Source organism: Arachis hypogaea, chromosome 6, assembly GCF_003086295.3.
Source record: "Arachis hypogaea cultivar Tifrunner chromosome 6, arahy.Tifrunner.gnm2.J5K5, whole genome shotgun sequence".
NCBI lineage: Eukaryota > Viridiplantae > Streptophyta > Magnoliopsida > Fabales > Fabaceae > Arachis > Arachis hypogaea.
The window spans coordinates 24,915,818-24,935,754 of record NC_092041.1 but is presented as its reverse complement, the minus strand read 5'-3'; the positions used below and the strand labels follow the sequence as shown (position 1 = coordinate 24,935,754).

Here is a 19,937-nt window from a genome sequence, read left to right as displayed (position 1 = left end):
AGCGTTGAATGAACTCCAACCATCCTCTAGCCACAGGCTTGAGATCCAGTCTTCTTAGTTGAACTGGCTTGCCTTTGGAGTCTATTCTCCACTGAGCTCCTTCCACACATATGTCCATTAGGACTTGGTCCAACCTTTGATTAAAGTTGACCCTTCTAGTGTAGGGGCGTTCATCTCCTTGCATCATAGGCAAGTGAAACGCCAACCTCACATTTTCCGGACTAAAATCTAAGTATTTCCCCCGAACCATTGTGAGATAGTTCTTTGGATTCGGGTTCATACTTTGATCATGGTTCCTAGTGATCCATGCATTGGCATAGAACTCTTGAACCATCAATATTCCAACTTGTTGCATGGGATTGGTTATGACTTCCCAACCTCTTCTTTGGATTTCATGTCGGATTTCTGGATACTCATTCTTTTTGAGCTTGAAAGGGACCTCGGGGATCACCTTCTTCTTTACCACAACATCATAGAAGTGGTCTTGATGGCTCTTGGAGATGAATCTTTCCTTCTCCCATGACTCGGAGGTGGAAGCTTTTGTCTTCCCTTTCCCTTTTCTAGAGGATACTCCGGCCTTAGGTGCCATTGATGGTAATGGAAAAACAAAAAGCTTATGCTTTTACCACACCAAACTTAAAATTTTGCTCGCCCTCGAGCAAGAAAGAAAAGAAGAGAAGAAGAAGAAGAAGAGAATATGGTAGAGAGGGAAAGAAGTAGTTTCGGCTATGGGGGAGAAGAAGGGGTTGTGTTGTGTGAAAATGAAATAGAATGGAAGGGTATTCATAGGGATAGGGGAGGGTGGGTGTTCGGCCATGTTGGGTGGGAATGGGTGGGAAATTGAATTTGAATTGTATGAAGGTAGGTGGGGTTTATGGGGAAGAGTGGGTTGAGGTGATTGGTGAAGGTTTTTGGGAAGTGTGATATGGGAAAGGGTGAAATGAGATTTGGATTAGGAGAGTGTGATTAGGATTAAAAGAAAAGGTGGGAATATGGTAGGTGGGGATCCTGTGGGGTCCACAGATCCTGAGGTGATCCTGTGGGGTCCACAGATCCTGAGGTGAAAAGAAATACCATTCCTTCACCATATAGGCATGTAAATTGCCTTCGTGCATCATTCTGGTGTTCAAACGCCCATTGGTGCACGTTCTGGGCGTTTGATGAGCGGATAATTTATACGCTTTTTGGCATTGTTTTCATATAGTTTTTAGTAAGTTTAAGCTACTTTTAGGGATGTTTTCATTAGTTTTTATGTTAAATTCACATTTCTGGACTTTACTATGAGTTTGTGTGTTTTTCTGTGATTTTAGGTAAATTCTGACTGAAATTGAGGGATTTGAGCAAAACTCTGAAGAAGGCTGACAAAAGGACTGCTGATGCTGTTGGATTCTGACCTCCCTGCACTCGAAATGGATTTTCTGGAGCTACAGAACTCCAATTGGCGCGCTCTCAACGGCGTTGGAAATAGACATCCAGGGCTTTCCAGCAATATATAATAGTCCATACTTTATTCGAAGAATGACGACGTAACTTGACGTTGAACGCCAAGTACACGCTGCTGTCTGGAGTTAAACGCCAGAAAAACGTCATGATCCGGAGTTGAACGCCCAAAACACGTCATAACCTGAAGTTTGACGCCAAGAAATGCCTCTACACGTGAATTCATCAAGCTCAGCCCAAGCACACACCAAGTGGGCCCCGGAAGTGGATTTATGCATCAATTACTTACTCATGTAAACCCTAGAAGCTAGTCTAGTATATATAGGACATTTATCTATTGTATTAGACATCTTTTGACCACTTTAAGTCTTTTATCATTCGGTCACTTGATCATGGAGAGGGCTGGCCATTCGGCCATGCCTGAACCTTTTACTTATGTATTTTCAACGGTGGAGTTTCTGCACACCATAGATTAAGGGTGTGGAGCTCTGCTGTACCTCAAGTATTAATGCAATTCTATCTTCTTTTATTCAAATCTCTCTTATTCTTATTCCAAGATATTCATTCGTACCCAAGAACATGATGAATGTGATGAGTCAAATTACCCTCATCATCATTCTCACTTATGAACGCGCGTGATTGACAACCACTTCCGTTCTACATGCAACCGAGCTTGAATGTGTATCTCTTAGATTCCCCAACAGAATCTTCGTGGTATAAGTTAGATAGTTGGCGGCATTTATGAGGGTCCGGAAAGTCTCACCTTGTCTGTGGTATTCCGAGTAGGATCCTGGGAATCCGGAAAGTCCAACCTTGTCTGTGGTGTTCCGAGTAGGATTCCGGTAATGAATGACCGTGACGTGCTTCAAACTTTAACCTGCTGGGCGTCAGTGACAGACGCAAAAGAGGGATTCTATACCAGTAGGAGTGGGAACCAACCGGTGATTAGCCGTACTGTGACAGAGTGCGTTAGCATAGTTTTCACTGCGAGGATGGGATGTAGCCATCAGCCATGGGTGATGCCTCCAGACTGGTTAGCTGTGCGAGTGACAGCCGCACAGGATATTTCCCCGTGAGGAATGAAAGTAGCCACAGTTGATGGTGAACCCCTATACAAAGCTTGCCATGGAAAGGAGTAAGAAGGATTGAGTAGAAGGAGTAGGAGAGCAGGCGTCCAAGAGCTCTACAGCATCTCCATCCGCTTATCTGAAATTCCCACCAATGAATCTGCATAAGTATCTTTATCCCTTTCATTATTTATATTTTCGAAAACCCATAAAACTATTTTAATCTGCCTAACTGAGATTTGCAAGGTGACCATAGCTTGCTTCATACGAACAATCTCTGTGGATTCCCCCCCTCCCTATAAATACCTCTCCTTTCTTCTTCATTTTCACACAACACTACCCATTCTTCTCTCATATAGCCGAACCCACTTCTCTCCCTCTCTTCCAATTTCTCTTCTTCTTCTTCTTCTACTCTTCTTTTCTTTTTGCTCGAGGACGAGCAAATTTTAAGTTTGGTGTGGTAAAAAGCCTGGCTTTTTATTTTTCATTCACCATCAATGGCACCCAAGACCGGAGTTTCCTCAAGAAAAGGAAAAGGGAAGGCAAAAGCTTCCACTTCCGAATCATGGAAAAAAAGGAGAGATTCATCTCCAAGAGCCACCAAGACCACTTCTATGATGTTGTGGCAAAGAAGAGGGTGATCCCTGAGGTCCCCTTCAAGCTCAAAAAGAATGAGTATCCGGAAATCCGACATGAGATCCAAAGAAGAGGGTGGGAAGTCATAACCAACCCCATGCAACAAGTCGGATTATTGATGGTTCAAGAGTTCTATGCCAATGCATGGATCACAAGGAACCATGATCAAAGTATGAACCCGAATCCAAAGAACTATCTCACAATGGTTCGGGGGAAATACTTAGATTTCAGTCCGGAAAATGTGAGGTTGGCGTTTCATCTACCCATGATGCAAGGTGATGAACGCCCCTACACAAGGAGGGTCAACTTCAATCAAAGGTTGGACCAAGTCCTAATGGACATTTGTGTGGAAGGCGCCCAATGGAGAGTAGACTCCAAAGGCAAACCAGTCCAACTAAGAAGACTGGACCTCAAGCCTGTAGCTAGAGGATGGTTGGAGTTCATCCAAAGATCCATCATCCCTACAAGCAACCGATCTGAAGTTACTGTAGATCGGGCAATCATGATCCATAGCATCATGATTGGAGAGGAAGTAGAGGTTCATGAAGTCATAGCCAATGAACTCTACAAAATAGCTGACAAGCCTTCATACATGGCACGGCTAGCCTTCCCCCACCTCATATGCCATTTATGCTACTCAGCTGGAGTTATCATAGATGGAGATGTCTCCATTGAAGAAGACAAGCCCATCACCAAGAAAAGGATGGAGCAAACAAGGGAAGTCCCTCATGGCCCCCAAGGAGAACATGAGGAAGTTCATCAACAAATGCCTCATGGAATGCACTTTCCTCCCAACAACTATTGGGAGCAACTCAGTACCTCCTTAGAAGACTTGAGCCAAAACGTGGAACAACTAAGGGTGGAACACCATGAACACGCCCTCACTCTTCAAGAAATAAGAGAAGATCAAAGAGCTATGAGGGAGGAGCAACAAAGGCAAGGAAGGGACATAGAAGAGTTGAAGAACATCATTGGTCCTTCAAGAAGAAGACGCCACTAGAGGTGGATTCATTCCTTGTTCTTTATTTTCTTTCTGTTTTCTGTTTTTAAGTATTATGTTTGTCTATGTTTTTGTGTTTCTACTTCATGATCATTAGTGTGTAACCATGCCTTAAAGCTATGAATAAAATCCATTAGTCTTTCACCTCTCTTAAAAGAAAAATGTTTTAATTCAAAAGAACAAGAAGTACATAATTTTCGAAATTATTAGTGAATTTAATTTAATTATATTGATGTGGTGGCAATAAATTTTGTTTTCTGAATGAATGAATGAACAGTGCATATTTTTGATCTTGTTGTTTATGAGTGTTAAAATTGTTGGTTCTTGAAAGAATGATGAACAAAGAGAAATGTTATTGATGATCTGAAAAACATCATGAAATTGATTCTTGAAGCAAGAAAAAGCAGTGAAAAAAAAAAAAAGAAGTGGCGAAAATTTTAGCAAAGATCCAAGGCTTTGAGCATTAATGGATAGGAGGGCCCAAGGAAATAAAATCCAGGCCTAAGCGGCTAAATCAAGCTGTCCCTAACCATGTGCTTGTGTCATGAAGGTCCAAGTGAAAAGCTTGAGACTGAATGGTTAAAGTCGTGATCCAAAGCTAAAGAGTGTGCTTAAGAGCTCTGGACACCACTAACTGGGGACTTTAGCAAAGCTGAGTCACAATCTGAAAAGGTTCACCCAGTTATGTGTCTGTGGCATTTGTGTATCCGGTGGTAATACTAGAAGACAAAGTGCTTAGGGCCACAGCCAAGACTCATAAAGTAGCTGTGTTCAAGAATCAACATGCCTAACTAGGAAAGTCAATAACACTATCTGAAATTCTAAGTTCCTAGAGAAGCCAATCACTCTAAACTTCAAAGGAAAAAGTGAGATGCCAAAACTGTTCAGAAGCAAAAAGCTACAAGCCCCGCTCATCTAATTAAATTAATATTCATTGATATTTTGGACTTTATAGTATATTCTCTTCTTTTTATCTTATTTGATTTTCAGTTGCTTGGGGACAAGCAACAATTTAAGTTTGGTGTTGTGATGAGCGGATAATTTATACGCTTTTTGGCATTGTTTTCATATAGTTTTTAGTAAGTTTAAGCTACTTTTAGGGATGTTTTCATTAGTTTTTATGTTAAATTCACATTTCTGGACTTTACTATGAGTTTGTGTGTTTTTCTGTGATTTCAGGTAAATTCTGACTGAAATTGAGGGATTTGAGCAAAACTCTGAAGAAGGCTGACAAAAGGACTGCTGATGCTGTTGGATTCTGACCTCCCTGCACTCGAAATGGATTTTCTGGAGCTACAGAACTCCAATTGGCGCGCTCTCAACGGCGTTGGAAAGTAGACATCCCGGGCTTTCCAGCAATATATAATAGTCCATACTTTATTCGAAGAATGACGACGTAACTTGACGTTGAACGCCAAGTACACGCTGCTGTCTGGAGTTAAACGCCAGAAAAACGTCATGATCCGGAGTTGAACGCCCAAAACACGTCATAACCTGAAGTTTGACGCCAAGAAATGCCTCTACACGTGAATTCATCAAGCTCAGCCCAAGCACACACCAAGTGGGCCCCGGAAGTGGATTTATGCATCAATTACTTACTCATGTAAACCCTAGAAGCTAGTCTAGTATATATAGGACATTTATCTATTGTATTAGACATCTTTTGACCACTTTAAGTCTTTTATCATTCGGTCACTTGATCATGGAGAGGGCTGGCCATTCGGCCATGCCTGAACCTTTTACTTATGTATTTTCAACGGTGGAGTTTCTGCACACCATAGATTAAGGGTGTGGAGCTCTGCTGTACCTCAAGTATTAATGCAATTCTATCTTCTTTTATTCAAATCTCTCTTATTCTTATTCCAAGATATTCATTCGTACCCAAGAACATGATGAATGTGATGAGTCAAATTACCCTCATCATCATTCTCACTTATGAACGCGCGTGATTGACAACCACTTCCGTTCTACATGCAACCGAGCTTGAATGTGTATCTCTTAGATTCCCCAACAGAATCTTCGTGGTATAAGTTAGATAGTTGGCGGCATTTATGAGGGTCCGGAAAGTCTCACCTTGTCTGTGGTATTCCGAGTAGGATCCTGGGAATCCGGAAAGTCCAACCTTGTCTGTGGTGTTCCGAGTAGGATTCCGGTAATGAATGACCGTGACGTGCTTCAAACTTTAACCTGCTGGGCGTCAGTGACAGACGCAAAAGAGGGATTCTATTCCAGTAGGAGTGGGAACCAACCGGTGATTAGCCGTACTGTGACAGAGTGCGTTAGCATAGTTTTCACTGCGAGGATGGGATGTAGCCATCAGCCATGGGTGATGCCTCCAGACTGGTTAGCTGTGCGAGTGACAGCCGCACAGGATATTTCCCCGTGAGGAATGAAAGTAGCCACAGTTGATGGTGAACCCCTATACAAAGCTTTCCATGGAAAGGAGTAAGAAGGATTGAGTAGAAGGAGTAGGAGAGCAGGCGTCCAAGAGCTCTACAGCATCTCCATCCGCTTATCTGAAATTCCCACCAATGAATCTGCATAAGTATCTTTATCCCTTTCATTATTTATATTTTCGAAAACCCATAAAACTATTTTAATCTGCCTAACTGAGATTTGCAAGGTGACCATAGCTTGCTTCATACCAACAATCTCTGTGGATTCGACCCTTACTCACGTAAGGTTTATTACTTGGACGACCCAGTACACTTGCTGGTTAGTTGAACGGAGTTGTGAAGAAAATAAACAATGTCCTCAGAGTATACATCCTTTATAAACAAAGAACAAGTGATCACAATTTCGTCCACCAAGTTTTTGGCGCCGTTGCCGGGGATTGTTCGAGTATGGACAACTGACGGTTCATCTTGTTGCTCAGATTAGGTAATTTTCTTTTCAAAAATCTTTTTCAAAAATTTTTCTTTTATTTTTCGTTTTTCTAAACTTTGTTTTCGAAAAATAATAATAAAAATACAAAAAAATTAGAAAATCATAAAAATCAAAAATATTTTGTGTTTCTTGTTTGAGTCTTGTGTTGATTTTTAAGTTTGGTGTCAATTGCATGCTTTTAAAATTTTTCTTGCATTTTTTTCGAAAATTTCATGCATTCATAGTGTTCTTCATGATCTTCAAGTTGTTCTTGACAAGTCTTCTTGTTTGATCTTGATGAATTCTTGTTTAGTGTTGTTTGTTGTTTTTCATGTGCATTTTTGCATTCATATTTTCCATGCATTAAAAATTTCTAAGTTTGGTGTCTTGCATGTTTTCTTTGCATCAAAATTTTTCAAAATTATGTTCTTGATGTTCATCATGATCTTCATAGTGTTCTTGGTGTTCATCTTGACATTCATAGCATTCTTGCATGCATCTTGTGTCTTGATCCAAAATTTTCATGTTTTGGGTCATTTTTGTGTTTTTCTTTAAAAATTTAAAAAATCAAAAAAATATCTTTTCCTTATTTCCCTCCAAATTTTCGAAATTTTGGGTTGACTTGGTCAAAAATTTTTAAAATTAGTTGTTTCTTACAAGTCAAGTCAAAATTTCAATTTTAAAAATCTTATCTTTTCAAAAATCTTTTTCAAAAATCATATCTTTTTCAGTTTTTTAAATTTCGAAAATTTCAAAAATCTTTTTCAAAATATTTTCAAAATCTTTTTCTTATCTTTATATCAAATTTTCAAAAATTAACTAACAAGTAATGTGATTGGTTCAAAAATTTGAAGTTTGTTACTTTCTTGTTAAGAAAGGTTCAATCTTTAAGTTCTAGAATCTTATCTTGTAGTTTCTTGTTAGTTAAGTAATTTTTAAAAAATTAAATCCTTTTCAAAATATTTTTTTTCAAAATATATCTTTTTATCTTTTATCTTATCCTTTTCAAAAATTTTATCTCTTTCAAAATTTGATTTCAAAATATCTTATCTTTTTCTTATCTTCTTATCTTTTTCAAATTTTGATTTCAAATCTTTTTCAATCAACTAACTAATTTTTTTGTTTGTTTCTTATCTTTTTCAAAACCACTTAACCACTTTTCCCTCTTCTATTTTCGAAAATTCTCCCTCTCTTTTTCAAAAATTCTTTTTTGTTTTAAGTTTTAATTTTAATTACATTTTATCTCTAATTTTCGAAAATCACTAACTTCTTTTTCAAAATTATTTTCGAAATTTCTCCTCTCTCTTTTCTTCTTCTATTTAATTATTTAATTACTAACACTTCTCTTCACCTCTCTTCATTCATATCCTAACATCTCATCTCACATCTCTGCCATCCTCACAGTTGTGTTTCTTTTCCACTCTTCTTCTACCCCCTTCCTCTTCTACTAACATAAAGGAATCTCTATACTGTGACATAGAGGATTCCTTTTTCTTTTCTTGTTTTCTTCTCTTTCTTATGAGCAGGAACGAGGATAAAGGCACTCTTGTTGAAGCTGATCCAGAACCTGAAAGGACTCTGAAGAGAAAATTAAGAGAAGCTAAATTACAACAATCCAGAAACAACATTTCAGAAATTTTTGAACAAGAGAAAGACATGGCAGCCGAAAATAATAATAATAATAATGCAAGGAGAATGCTTGGTGACTTCACAAAGCCAACATCCAAGTTTGATGGAAGAAGCAACTCCATTCCTGCCATTGGAGCCAATAACTTTGAGCTTAAACCTCAACTAGTTGCATTAATGCAACAAAACTGCAAGTTTTATGGACTTCCATCTGAAGATCCCTATCAGTTTTTAACTGAGTTCTTGCAAGTCTGTGATACTGTAAAGACGAATGGAGTTAATCCTGACGTCTACAGACTCATGCTTTTCCCTTTTGCTGTAAGAGACAGAGCTAGAATATGGTTGGATTCACAACCTAAGGACAGCCTGAACTCTTGGGATAAGCTGGTTACTGCCTTCTTAGATAAGTTCTTTCCTCCTCAAAAACTGAGCAAGCTGAGAGTGGATGTTCAAACCTTTAAGCAAAAAGATGGTGAATCCCTCTATGAAGCTTGGGAAAGATACAAGCAGTTAACCAAGAGATGTCCATCTGACATGTTTTCTGAATGGACCTTATTAGATATATTCTATTATGGTCTCTCTGAATTTTCGAAAATGTCATTGGACCATTCTGCAGGCGGATCTATTCACCTGAAGAAAACGCCTGAAGAGGCTCAAGAACTCATTGACATGGTTGCAAACAACCAGTTCATGTACACCTCTGAGAGGAATTCCGTGAATAATGGGGTCCCTCAGAAGAAAGGAGTTCTTGAAATTGATGCTCTGAATGCCATATTGGCTCAGAACAAAATGTTGACTCAACAGGTCAACATAATCTCTCAAAATCTGAATGGATTGCAACATGCATCCAACAGTACTAGAGAGGTAGCTTCTGAAGAAGCTTATGATCCTGAGAACCCTGCCATGGCAGAGGTTAATTACTTAGGTGAACCTTATGGAAACACCTATAACTCATCATGGAGAAATCATCCAAATTTCTCATGGAAGGATCAACAAAAACCTCAACAAGGTTTTAACAATGGTGGACGCAATAGGCTGAATAATAGTAAGCCATATCCATCATCTTCTCAGCAACAGACAGAGAACTCTGAACAAAATAATTCTAATTTAGCTAATATAGTCTCTGATCTGTCAAAAGCCACTTTCAGTTTCATGAATGAAACAAGATCCTCCATTAGAAATTTGGAGGCACAAGTAGGCCAGCTGAGTAAGAAAGTTATTGAAACTCCTCCCAGTACTCTCCCAAGCAATACAGAAGAGAATCCAAAAGGAGAGTGCAAAGCCATTGACTTAGTCAACATGGCCGAATGCACTAGGGAGGAGAAGGACGAAAATCCTAGTGAGGAAGACCTCCTGGGACGTCCTTCAAGCAAGAAGGAGCTTCCTATTAAGGATCCTGAGGAATCTGAGGCTCATACAGAGACCATAGAGATTCCATTAAATCTCCTTCTGCCATTCATGAGCTCTGACTATTATTCATCCTCTGAAGAAGATGAAGATGTGACTGGTGAGCAAGTTGCTCAATATCTAGGAGCTATCATGAAACTGAATGCCAAGCTATTTGGTAATGAGACTTGGGAAAGTGAACCTCCCTTGCTCATTGGTGATTTGGATACTTGGATTCAGGAAACTCTACCTCAAAAGAGACAAGATCCTGGCAAGTTCTTGATACCTTGCACCATTGGCACCATGAGCTTTGAAAAAGCTCTGTGTGATCTTGGGTCAGGGATAAACCTTATGCCACTCTCTGTAATGGAGAAGCTAGGGATCATTGAGGTGCAACCTGCTTTGTTCTCACTGCAATTGGTAGATAAGTCAGTGAGACAAGCTCATGGGATAGTAGAGGACGTGCTTATAAAAGTTGAAGACCTCTACATCCCTGCTGATTTCCTAATCCTAGATACTAGGAAGGAAGATGATGAATGCATCATCCTAGGAAGACCTTTCCTAGCCACAGCAGGAGCTGTGATAGATGTCAACAGAGGAGAGTTAGTCCTTCAATTAAATGGAGAATATCTTGTGTTTCAAGCACATGGCCATCCCTCTGTGACAAAAGAGAGTAAGCATGAAGAGCTTCTCTCAGTTCAAGGTCAAGAAGAGCCCACACAGTCAAACTCTAAGTTTGGTGTTGTGAAGCCACAACCAAACTCTAAGTTTTGGTGTTCAAACCCCATATCCAAACTCTAAGTTTGGTGTTGGGGCTAGACAACATTGACTTGATTGCTCTGTGGCTCCATGAGAGCCACTGTCAAGCTATTGACATTAAAGAAGCGCTTGTTGGGAGGCAACCCAATTTTATTTTATCTAATTTTATTTTATTTTGTTTCTTTGCTATTTTTGTGTTTAATTAGGTACATGATCATGAGGAGTCACGAAAAAATCAAAAAAATTAAAAACAGAGTCAAAAACAGAAGAAAAAATTTTTCACCCTGGAGGACGCACGGGCCGGCGTTCAGCGCCCAGAAGATGCATCTGGCCAGCGTTCAGCGCCAGAACAGAGCATCTTTCTGGCGCTGAACGCCCAAAACAAGCAACATCCTGGCGTTTAACGCCAGGATGCGCACACAGAGGACAATCTGGCGCTGAACGCCAGAAACAAGCTTGAAACTGGCGTTCAACGCCAGAATCAAGCATCACATGGGCGTTTAACGCCCAGAACATGCACCAATGGGCGTTTGAACGCCAGAATGGTGCATGAAGGCAATTTACACGCCTATAGGGTGAAGGAATGGTATTTCTTTTCACCTCAGAACCTGTGGACCCCACAGGATCCCCACCTCAGGATCTGTGGACCCCACAGGATCCCCACCTACCTTTTCTTTTAATCCTATTCACACTCTCCTAATCCAAATCTCATTTTCAATGTCACCCTTCCCAAAAACCTTCACCAATCACATCAATTCCTCTTCCCAATTACCCCATGCACCATTCACATCACCCTCCTTTTCCCCATAAACCCCACCTACCTCCATTACATTCAAATTCAAATACCCACCCAAAATGGCCGAAACCTAACCCTCCCCCCTCCCTATAAATACCTCTCCTTTCTTCTTCATTTTCACACAACACTACCCATTCTTCTCTCATATAGCCGAACCCACTTCTCTCCCTCTCTTCCAATTTCTCTTCTTCTTCTTCTTCTACTCTTCTTTTCTTTTTGCTCGAGGACGAGCAAATTTTAAGTTTGGTGTGGTAAAAAGCCTAGCTTTTTATTTTTCATTCACCATCAATGGCACCCAAGACCGGAGTTTCCTCAAGAAAAGGAAAAGGGAAGGCAAAAGCTTCCACTTCCGAATCATGGAAAAAAAGGAGAGATTCATCTCCAAGAGCCACCAAGACCACTTCTATGATGTTGTGGCAAAGAAGAGGGTGATCCCTGAGGTCCCCTTCAAGCTCAAAAAGAATGAGTATCCGGAAATCCGACATGAGATCCAAAGAAGAGGGTGGGAAGTCATAACCAACCCCATGCAACAAGTCGGATTATTGATGGTTCAAGAGTTCTATGCCAATGCATGGATCACAAGGAACCATGATCAAAGTATGAACCCGAATCCAAAGAACTATCTCACAATGGTTCGGGGGAAATACTTAGATTTCAGTCCGGAAAATGTGAGGTTGGCGTTTCATCTACCCATGATGCAAGGTGATGAACGCCCCTACACAAGGAGGGTCAACTTCAATCAAAGGTTGGACCAAGTCCTAATGGACATTTGTGTGGAAGGCGCCCAATGGAGAGTAGACTCCAAAGGCAAACCAGTCCAACTAAGAAGACTGGACCTCAAGCCTGTAGCTAGAGGATGGTTGGAGTTCATCCAAAGATCCATCATCCCTACAAGCAACCGATCTGAAGTTACTGTAGATCGGGCAATCATGATCCATAGCATCATGATTGGAGAGGAAGTAGAGGTTCATGAAGTCATAGCCAATGAACTCTACAAAATAGCTGACAAGCCTTCATACATGGCACGGCTAGCCTTCCCCCACCTCATATGCCATTTATGCTACTCAGCTGGAGTTATCATAGATGGAGATGTCTCCATTGAAGAAGACAAGCCCATCACCAAGAAAAGGATGGAGCAAACAAGGGAAGTCCCTCATGGCCCCCAAGGAGAACATGAGGAAGTTCATCAACAAATGCCTCATGGAATGCACTTTCCTCCCAACAACTATTGGGAGCAACTCAGTACCTCCTTAGAAGACTTGAGCCAAAACGTGGAACAACTAAGGGTGGAACACCATGAACACGCCCTCACTCTTCAAGAAATAAGAGAAGATCAAAGAGCTATGAGGGAGGAGCAACAAAGGCAAGGAAGGGACATAGAAGAGTTGAAGAACATCATTGGTCCTTCAAGAAGAAGACGCCACTAGAGGTGGATTCATTCCTTGTTCTTTATTTTCTTTCTGTTTTCTGTTTTTAAGTATTATGTTTGTCTATGTTTTTGTGTTTCTACTTCATGATCATTAGTGTGTAACCATGCCTTAAAGCTATGAATAAAATCCATTAGTCTTTCACCTCTCTTAAAAGAAAAATGTTTTAATTCAAAAGAACAAGAAGTACATAATTTTCGAAATTATTAGTGAATTTAATTTAATTATATTGATGTGGTGGCAATAAATTTTGTTTTCTGAATGAATGAATGAACAGTGCATATTTTTGATCTTGTTGTTTATGAGTGTTAAAATTGTTGGTTCTTGAAAGAATGATGAACAAAGAGAAATGTTATTGATGATCTGAAAAACATCATGAAATTGATTCTTGAAGCAAGAAAAAGCAGTGAAAAAAAAAAAAAGAAGTGGCGAAAATTTTAGCAAAGATCCAAGGCTTTGAGCATTAATGGATAGGAGGGCCCAAGGAAATAAAATCCAGGCCTAAGCGGCTAAATCAAGCTGTCCCTAACCATGTGCTTGTGTCATGAAGGTCCAAGTGAAAAGCTTGAGACTGAATGGTTAAAGTCGTGATCCAAAGCTAAAGAGTGTGCTTAAGAGCTCTGGACACCACTAACTGGGGACTTTAGCAAAGCTGAGTCACAATCTGAAAAGGTTCACCCAGTTATGTGTCTGTGGCATTTGTGTATCCGGTGGTAATACTGGAAGACAAAGTGCTTAGGGCCACAGCCAAGACTCATAAAGTAGCTGTGTTCAAGAATCAACATGCCTAACTAGGAAAGTCAATAACACTATCTGAAATTCTAAGTTCCTAGAGAAGCCAATCACTCTAAACTTCAAAGGAAAAAGTGAGATGCCAAAACTGTTCAGAAGCAAAAAGCTACAAGCCCCGCTCATCTAATTAAATTAATATTCATTGATATTTTGGACTTTATAGTATATTCTCTTCTTTTTATCTTATTTGATTTTCAGTTGCTTGGGGACAAGCAACAATTTAAGTTTGGTGTTGTGATGAGCGGATAATTTATACGCTTTTTGGCATTGTTTTCATATAGTTTTTAGTAAGTTTAAGCTACTTTTAGGGATGTTTTCATTAGTTTTTATGTTAAATTCACATTTCTGGACTTTACTATGAGTTTGTGTGTTTTTCTGTGATTTCAGGTAAATTCTGACTGAAATTGAGGGATTTGAGCAAAACTCTGAAGAAGGCTGACAAAAGGACTGCTGATGCTGTTGGATTCTGACCTCCCTGCACTCGAAATGGATTTTCTGGAGCTACAGAACTCCAATTGGCGCGCTCTCAACGGCGTTGGAAAGTAGACATCCCGGGCTTTCCAGCAATATATAATAGTCCATACTTTATTCGAAGAATGACGACGTAACTTGACGTTGAACGCCAAGTACACGCTGCTGTCTGGAGTTAAACGCCAGAAAAACGTCATGATCCGGAGTTGAACGCCCAAAACACGTCATAACCTGAAGTTTGACGCCAAGAAATGCCTCTACACGTGAATTCATCAAGCTCAGCCCAAGCACACACCAAGTGGGCCCCGGAAGTGGATTTATGCATCAATTACTTACTCATGTAAACCCTAGAAGCTAGTCTAGTATATATAGGACATTTATCTATTGTATTAGACATCTTTTGACCACTTTAAGTCTTTTATCATTCGGTCACTTGATCATGGAGAGGGCTGGCCATTCGGCCATGCCTGAACCTTTTACTTATGTATTTTCAACGGTGGAGTTTCTGCACACCATAGATTAAGGGTGTGGAGCTCTGCTGTACCTCAAGTATTAATGCAATTCTATCTTCTTTTATTCAAATCTCTCTTATTCTTATTCCAAGATATTCATTCGTACCCAAGAACATGATGAATGTGATGAGTCAAATTACCCTCATCATCATTCTCACTTATGAACGCGCGTGATTGACAACCACTTCCGTTCTACATGCAACCGAGCTTGAATGTGTATCTCTTAGATTCCCCAACAGAATCTTCGTGGTATAAGTTAGATAGTTGGCGGCATTTATGAGGGTCCGGAAAGTCTCACCTTGTCTGTGGTATTCCGAGTAGGATCCTGGGAATCCGGAAAGTCCAACCTTGTCTGTGGTGTTCCGAGTAGGATTCCGGTAATGAATGACCGTGACGTGCTTCAAACTTTAACCTGCTGGGCGTCAGTGACAGACGCAAAAGAGGGATTCTATTCCAGTAGGAGTGGGAACCAACCGGTGATTAGCCGTACTGTGACAGAGTGCGTTAGCATAGTTTTCACTGCGAGGATGGGATGTAGCCATCAGCCATGGGTGATGCCTCCAGACTGGTTAGCTGTGCGAGTGACAGCCGCACAGGATATTTCCCCGTGAGGAATGAAAGTAGCCACAGTTGATGGTGAACCCCTATACAAAGCTTGCCATGGAAAGGAGTAAGAAGGATTGAGTAGAAGGAGTAGGAGAGCAGGCGTCCAAGAGCTCTACAGCATCTCCATCCGCTTATCTGAAATTCCCACCAATGAATCTGCATAAGTATCTTTATCCCTTTCATTATTTATATTTTCGAAAACCCATAAAACTATTTTAATCTGCCTAACTGAGATTTGCAAGGTGACCATAGCTTGCTTCATACCAACAATCTCTGTGGATTCGACCCTTACTCACGTAAGGTTTATTACTTGGACGACCCAGTACACTTGCTGGTTAGTTGAACGGAGTTGTGAAGAAAATAAACAATGTCCTCAGAGTATACATCCTTTATAAACAAAGAACAAGTGATCACAATTTCGTCCACCAGCGTTCAACGCCCATGTAATGCATGTTTCTGGCGTTGAACGCCAGTTTCATGCTTGTTGCTGGCGTTCAGCGCCAGCTTGTCTCCTCCAGGCACATTCCTGGCGTTCAGCGCCAGGATGTTGCTTGTTTCTGGCGTTCAGCGCCAGAATAGTGCTCTGTTCTGGCGTTGAATGCCAGCCAGATGTATCTTACTGGCGTTGAACGCCAGTCTGCGCTACCTCCAGGGTGAAAAAATTTTTTTCTTCTGTTTTTGACTCTGTTTTTAATTTTTTTGATTTTTTCGTGACTCCTCATGATCATGTACCTAATTAAACACAAAAATAACAAAGAAACAAAATAAAATAAAATTAGATAAATAAAATTGGGTTGCCTCCCAACAAGCGCTTCTTTAATGTCAATAGCTTGACAGTGGCTCTCATGGAGCCACAAGGTGATCAGGTCAATGTTAGTGTGTAGTCCCAACACCAAACTTAGAGTTTGGATATGGGGTCTTAACACCAAACTTAGAGTTTGGTTGTGGCCTCAAAACACCAAACTTAGAGTTTGACTGTGTGGGCTCTTCTTGACTCTGAACTGAGAGAAGCTCTTCCTGCTTATTCTCTTTTGTCACAGAGGGATGGCCATGTGCCTTAAACACAAGGTAGTCCCCGTTCAATTGAAGGACTAATTCTCCTCTGTTGACATCTATCACAGCTCCTGCTGTGGCTAGGAAAGGTCTTCCTAGGATGATGCATTCATCATCTTCCTTCCTAGTGTCTAGGATTATGAAGTTAGCAGGGATGTAAAGGCCTTCAACCTTTACTAGTACGTCCCCTACTATTCCATAAGCTTGTCTCAATGACTTATCTGCCAATTGTAATGAGAACAAGGTAGGTTGTACCTCAATGATTCCTAGCTTCTCCATTACAGAGAGTGGCATAAGATTTATCCCTGACCCCAGATCACATAGAGCTTTTTCAAAGCTCATGGTGCCAATGGTACAAGGTATTGAGAACTTGCCAGGATCTTGTTTCTTTTGAGGTAGAGTTTTCTGAATCCAAGTATCTAGTTCACTAATGAGCAAGGGAGGTTCACTTTCCCAAGTCTCATTACCAAACAACTTGGCATTCAGCTTCATGATAGCTTCTAAGTATTGAGCAATTTGCTCTCCAGTCACATCTTCATCCTCTTCAGAGGAAGAATAATCTTCAGAGCTCATGAATGGCAGAAGGAGATTTAATGGAATCTCTATGGTCTCTGTATGAGCCTCAGATTCCTTTGGATCCTTAATAGGAAACTCCTTCTTGCTTGAAGGACATCCCAGGAGGTCTTCCTCACTGGGATTTTCGTCCTCCTCCTCCCTAGTGCATTCGGCCACTTTGAGTAAATCAATGGCCTTGCACTCTCCTTTTGGATTCTCTTCTGTATTGCTTGGGAGAATACTGGGAGGAGTTTCAATGACTTTCTTACTCAGCTGGCCCACTTGTGCCTCCAGATTTCTGATGGAGGATCTTGTTTCATTCATGAAACTGAAAGTGGCCTTTGACAGATCAGAGACTATATTGGCTAAATTAGAAGTGTTTTGTTCAGAATTTTCTGTCTGTTGCTGAGAAGATGATGGATATGGCTTGCTATTGCTCAGCCTGTTGCGTCCACCATTGTTAAAGCCTTGTTGAGGCTTTTGTTGATCCTTCCAGGAGAAATTTGGGTGATTTCTCCATGATGGGTTATAGGTGTTTCCATATGGTTCACCCATGTAATTAACCTCTGCCATGGCAGGGTTTTCAGGATCATAAGCTTCTTCAGAAGCTACCTCTCTAGTACTGTTGGATGCATGTTGCAATCCATTCAGATTTTGAGAGATTATGTTGACCTGTTGAGTCAACATTTTGTTATGAGCCAATATGGCATTTAGAGCATCAATTTCAAGAACTCCTTTCTTCTGAGGTATCCCATTATTCACGAAATTCCTCTCAGAGGTGTACATGAACTGGTTGTTTTCAACCATGTCAATGAGTTCTTGAGCCTCTTCAGGCGTTTTCTTCAGGTGAATAGATCCACCTGCAGAATGGTCCAATGACATTTTCGAAAATTCAGAGAGACCATAATAGAATATATCTAATAGGGTCCATTCTGAAAACATGTCAGATGGACATCTTTTGGTCAGCTGCTTGTATCTTTCCCAAGCTTCATAGAGGGATTCACCATCTTTTTGTTTGAAGGTTTGAACATCCACTCTCAACTTGCTCAGCTTTTGAGGAGGAAAGAATTTATCCAAAAAGGCAGTGACCAGCTTATCCCAGGAGTCCAGGCTATCCTTAGGTTGTGAATCCAACCATATTCTAGCTCTGTCTCTTACAGCAAAAGGGAAAAGCATGAGTCTGTAGACTTCAGGATCAACTCCATTTGTCTTTACAGTCTCACAGATCTGCAAGAACTCAGTTAAAAACTGATAGGGATCTTCAGAGGGAAGCCCATAAAACTTGCAGTTTTGTTGCATTAAAGCAACTAGTTGAGGCTTAAGCTCAAAGTTATTGGCTCCAATGGCAGGAATGGAGATGCTTCTTCCATCAAACTTGGACGTTGGCTTTGTGAAGTCACCAAGCATTCTCCTTGCATTATTATTAATATTATTTTCGGCTGCCATCTCCTTCTCCTGTTCGAAAATTTCTGAAAGGTTATTTCTGGATTGTTGTAATTTAGCTTCTCTTAATTTTCTCTTCAGAGTCCTTTCAGGTTCTGGATCAATTTCAACAAGAGTGCCTTTTTCCCTGTTCCTGCTCATATGAAAGAGAAGAAAACAAGAAAAGAAAGAGGAATCCTCTATGTCACTGTATAGAGATTCCTTTATGTTAGTAGAAGAAGAAAGGGGTGAAGAATCCAAATACAAGGGATATAAGAAGTTTGGATTCTTAGATGAAGAGAGGTGAAGAGAAGTGTTTAGTAATTAATTAATTAAATAGAATAAGAGAAGGGAAGAGAAATTTCGAAAATAAATTTTGAAAAAAGGGGTTAGTAATTTTCGAAAATCAAAGACAAAATATATTTAAAATTAAAATTTAAAACAAAAAGAATTTTTGAAAAAGAGAGGGAGAATTTTCGAAAATTAGAGAGGGATAGGTAGTTAGTTGGTTTTGAAAAAGATAAGAAATAAACAAAAAGTTAGTTAGTTGATTGAAAAAGATTTGAAATCAAATTTTGAAAAAGATAAGAAGATAAGAAGTTAGATAAGATATTTTGAAATCAAATTTTGAAAAAGATAAAATTTTTGAAAAAGATAAGATAAAAGATAAAAAGATAAGATAAAAATTTTAATAAAAAGTTATTTTGAAAAAGATTTAATTTTTAAAAAGACTCAACTAACAAGAAACTACAAGATAAGATTCTAGAACTTAAAGATTGAACCTTTCTTAACAAGAAAGTAACAAACTTCAAATTTTTGAACCAATCACATTAATTGTTAGCTAATTTTCGAAAATTTGATATAAAGATAAGAAAAAGATTTTGAAAATATTTTGAAAAAGATTTTTGAAATTTTCGAAATTTATAAAAAAATGAAAAAGATATGATTTTTGAAAAAGATTTTGAAAAGATAAGATTTTTAAAATTGAAATTTTGACTTGACTTGTAAGAAACAACTAATTTTAAAAATTTTTGACCAAGTCAACCCAAAATTTCGAAATTTTGGAGGGAAATAAGGAAAAGATATTTTTTTGATTTTTGAATTTTTTAAAGAAAAACACAAAAATGACCCAAAACATGAAAATTTTGGATCAAGACACAAGATGCATGCAAGAATGCTATGAATGTCAAGATGAACACCAAGAACACTTTGAAGATCATGATGAACATCAAGAACATATTTTTGAAAAATTTTTGATGCAAAGAAAACATGCAGGACACCAAACTTAGAAATCTTTAATGCATGAAAAATATGAATGCAAAGATGCACATGAAAAACAACAAAAGACACAAAACAAGAAATCATCAAGATCAAACAAGAAGACTTGTCAAGAACAACTTGAAGATCATGAAGAACACTATGAATGCATGAGATTTTCGAAAATTGCAAGAAAAATTTTTAAAAGCATGCAATTGACACCAAACTTAAAAATTGACTCAAGACTCAAACTAGAAACACAAAATA

At 39.4% G+C, this 19,937-nt stretch overlaps 2 non-coding genes across 2 annotated transcripts; one reads left to right on the top strand and one right to left on the bottom strand.

Annotated features, from left to right (window-relative positions):
- Positions 1 to 9,066: 9,066 nt before the first annotated feature.
- LOC112700384 (small nucleolar RNA R71) lies at positions 9,067 to 9,170 on the bottom strand. Its single transcript, XR_003153289.1, has one exon. It is a non-coding gene; the product is annotated as a small nucleolar RNA R71 (small nucleolar RNA).
- Positions 9,171 to 17,931: 8,761 nt separating this feature from the next.
- Positions 17,932 to 18,035, top strand: LOC112700405 (small nucleolar RNA R71). The gene has a single exon (XR_003153312.1). It is a non-coding gene; the product is annotated as a small nucleolar RNA R71 (small nucleolar RNA).
- The last annotated feature ends 1,902 nt before the right edge of the window (positions 18,036 to 19,937 follow it).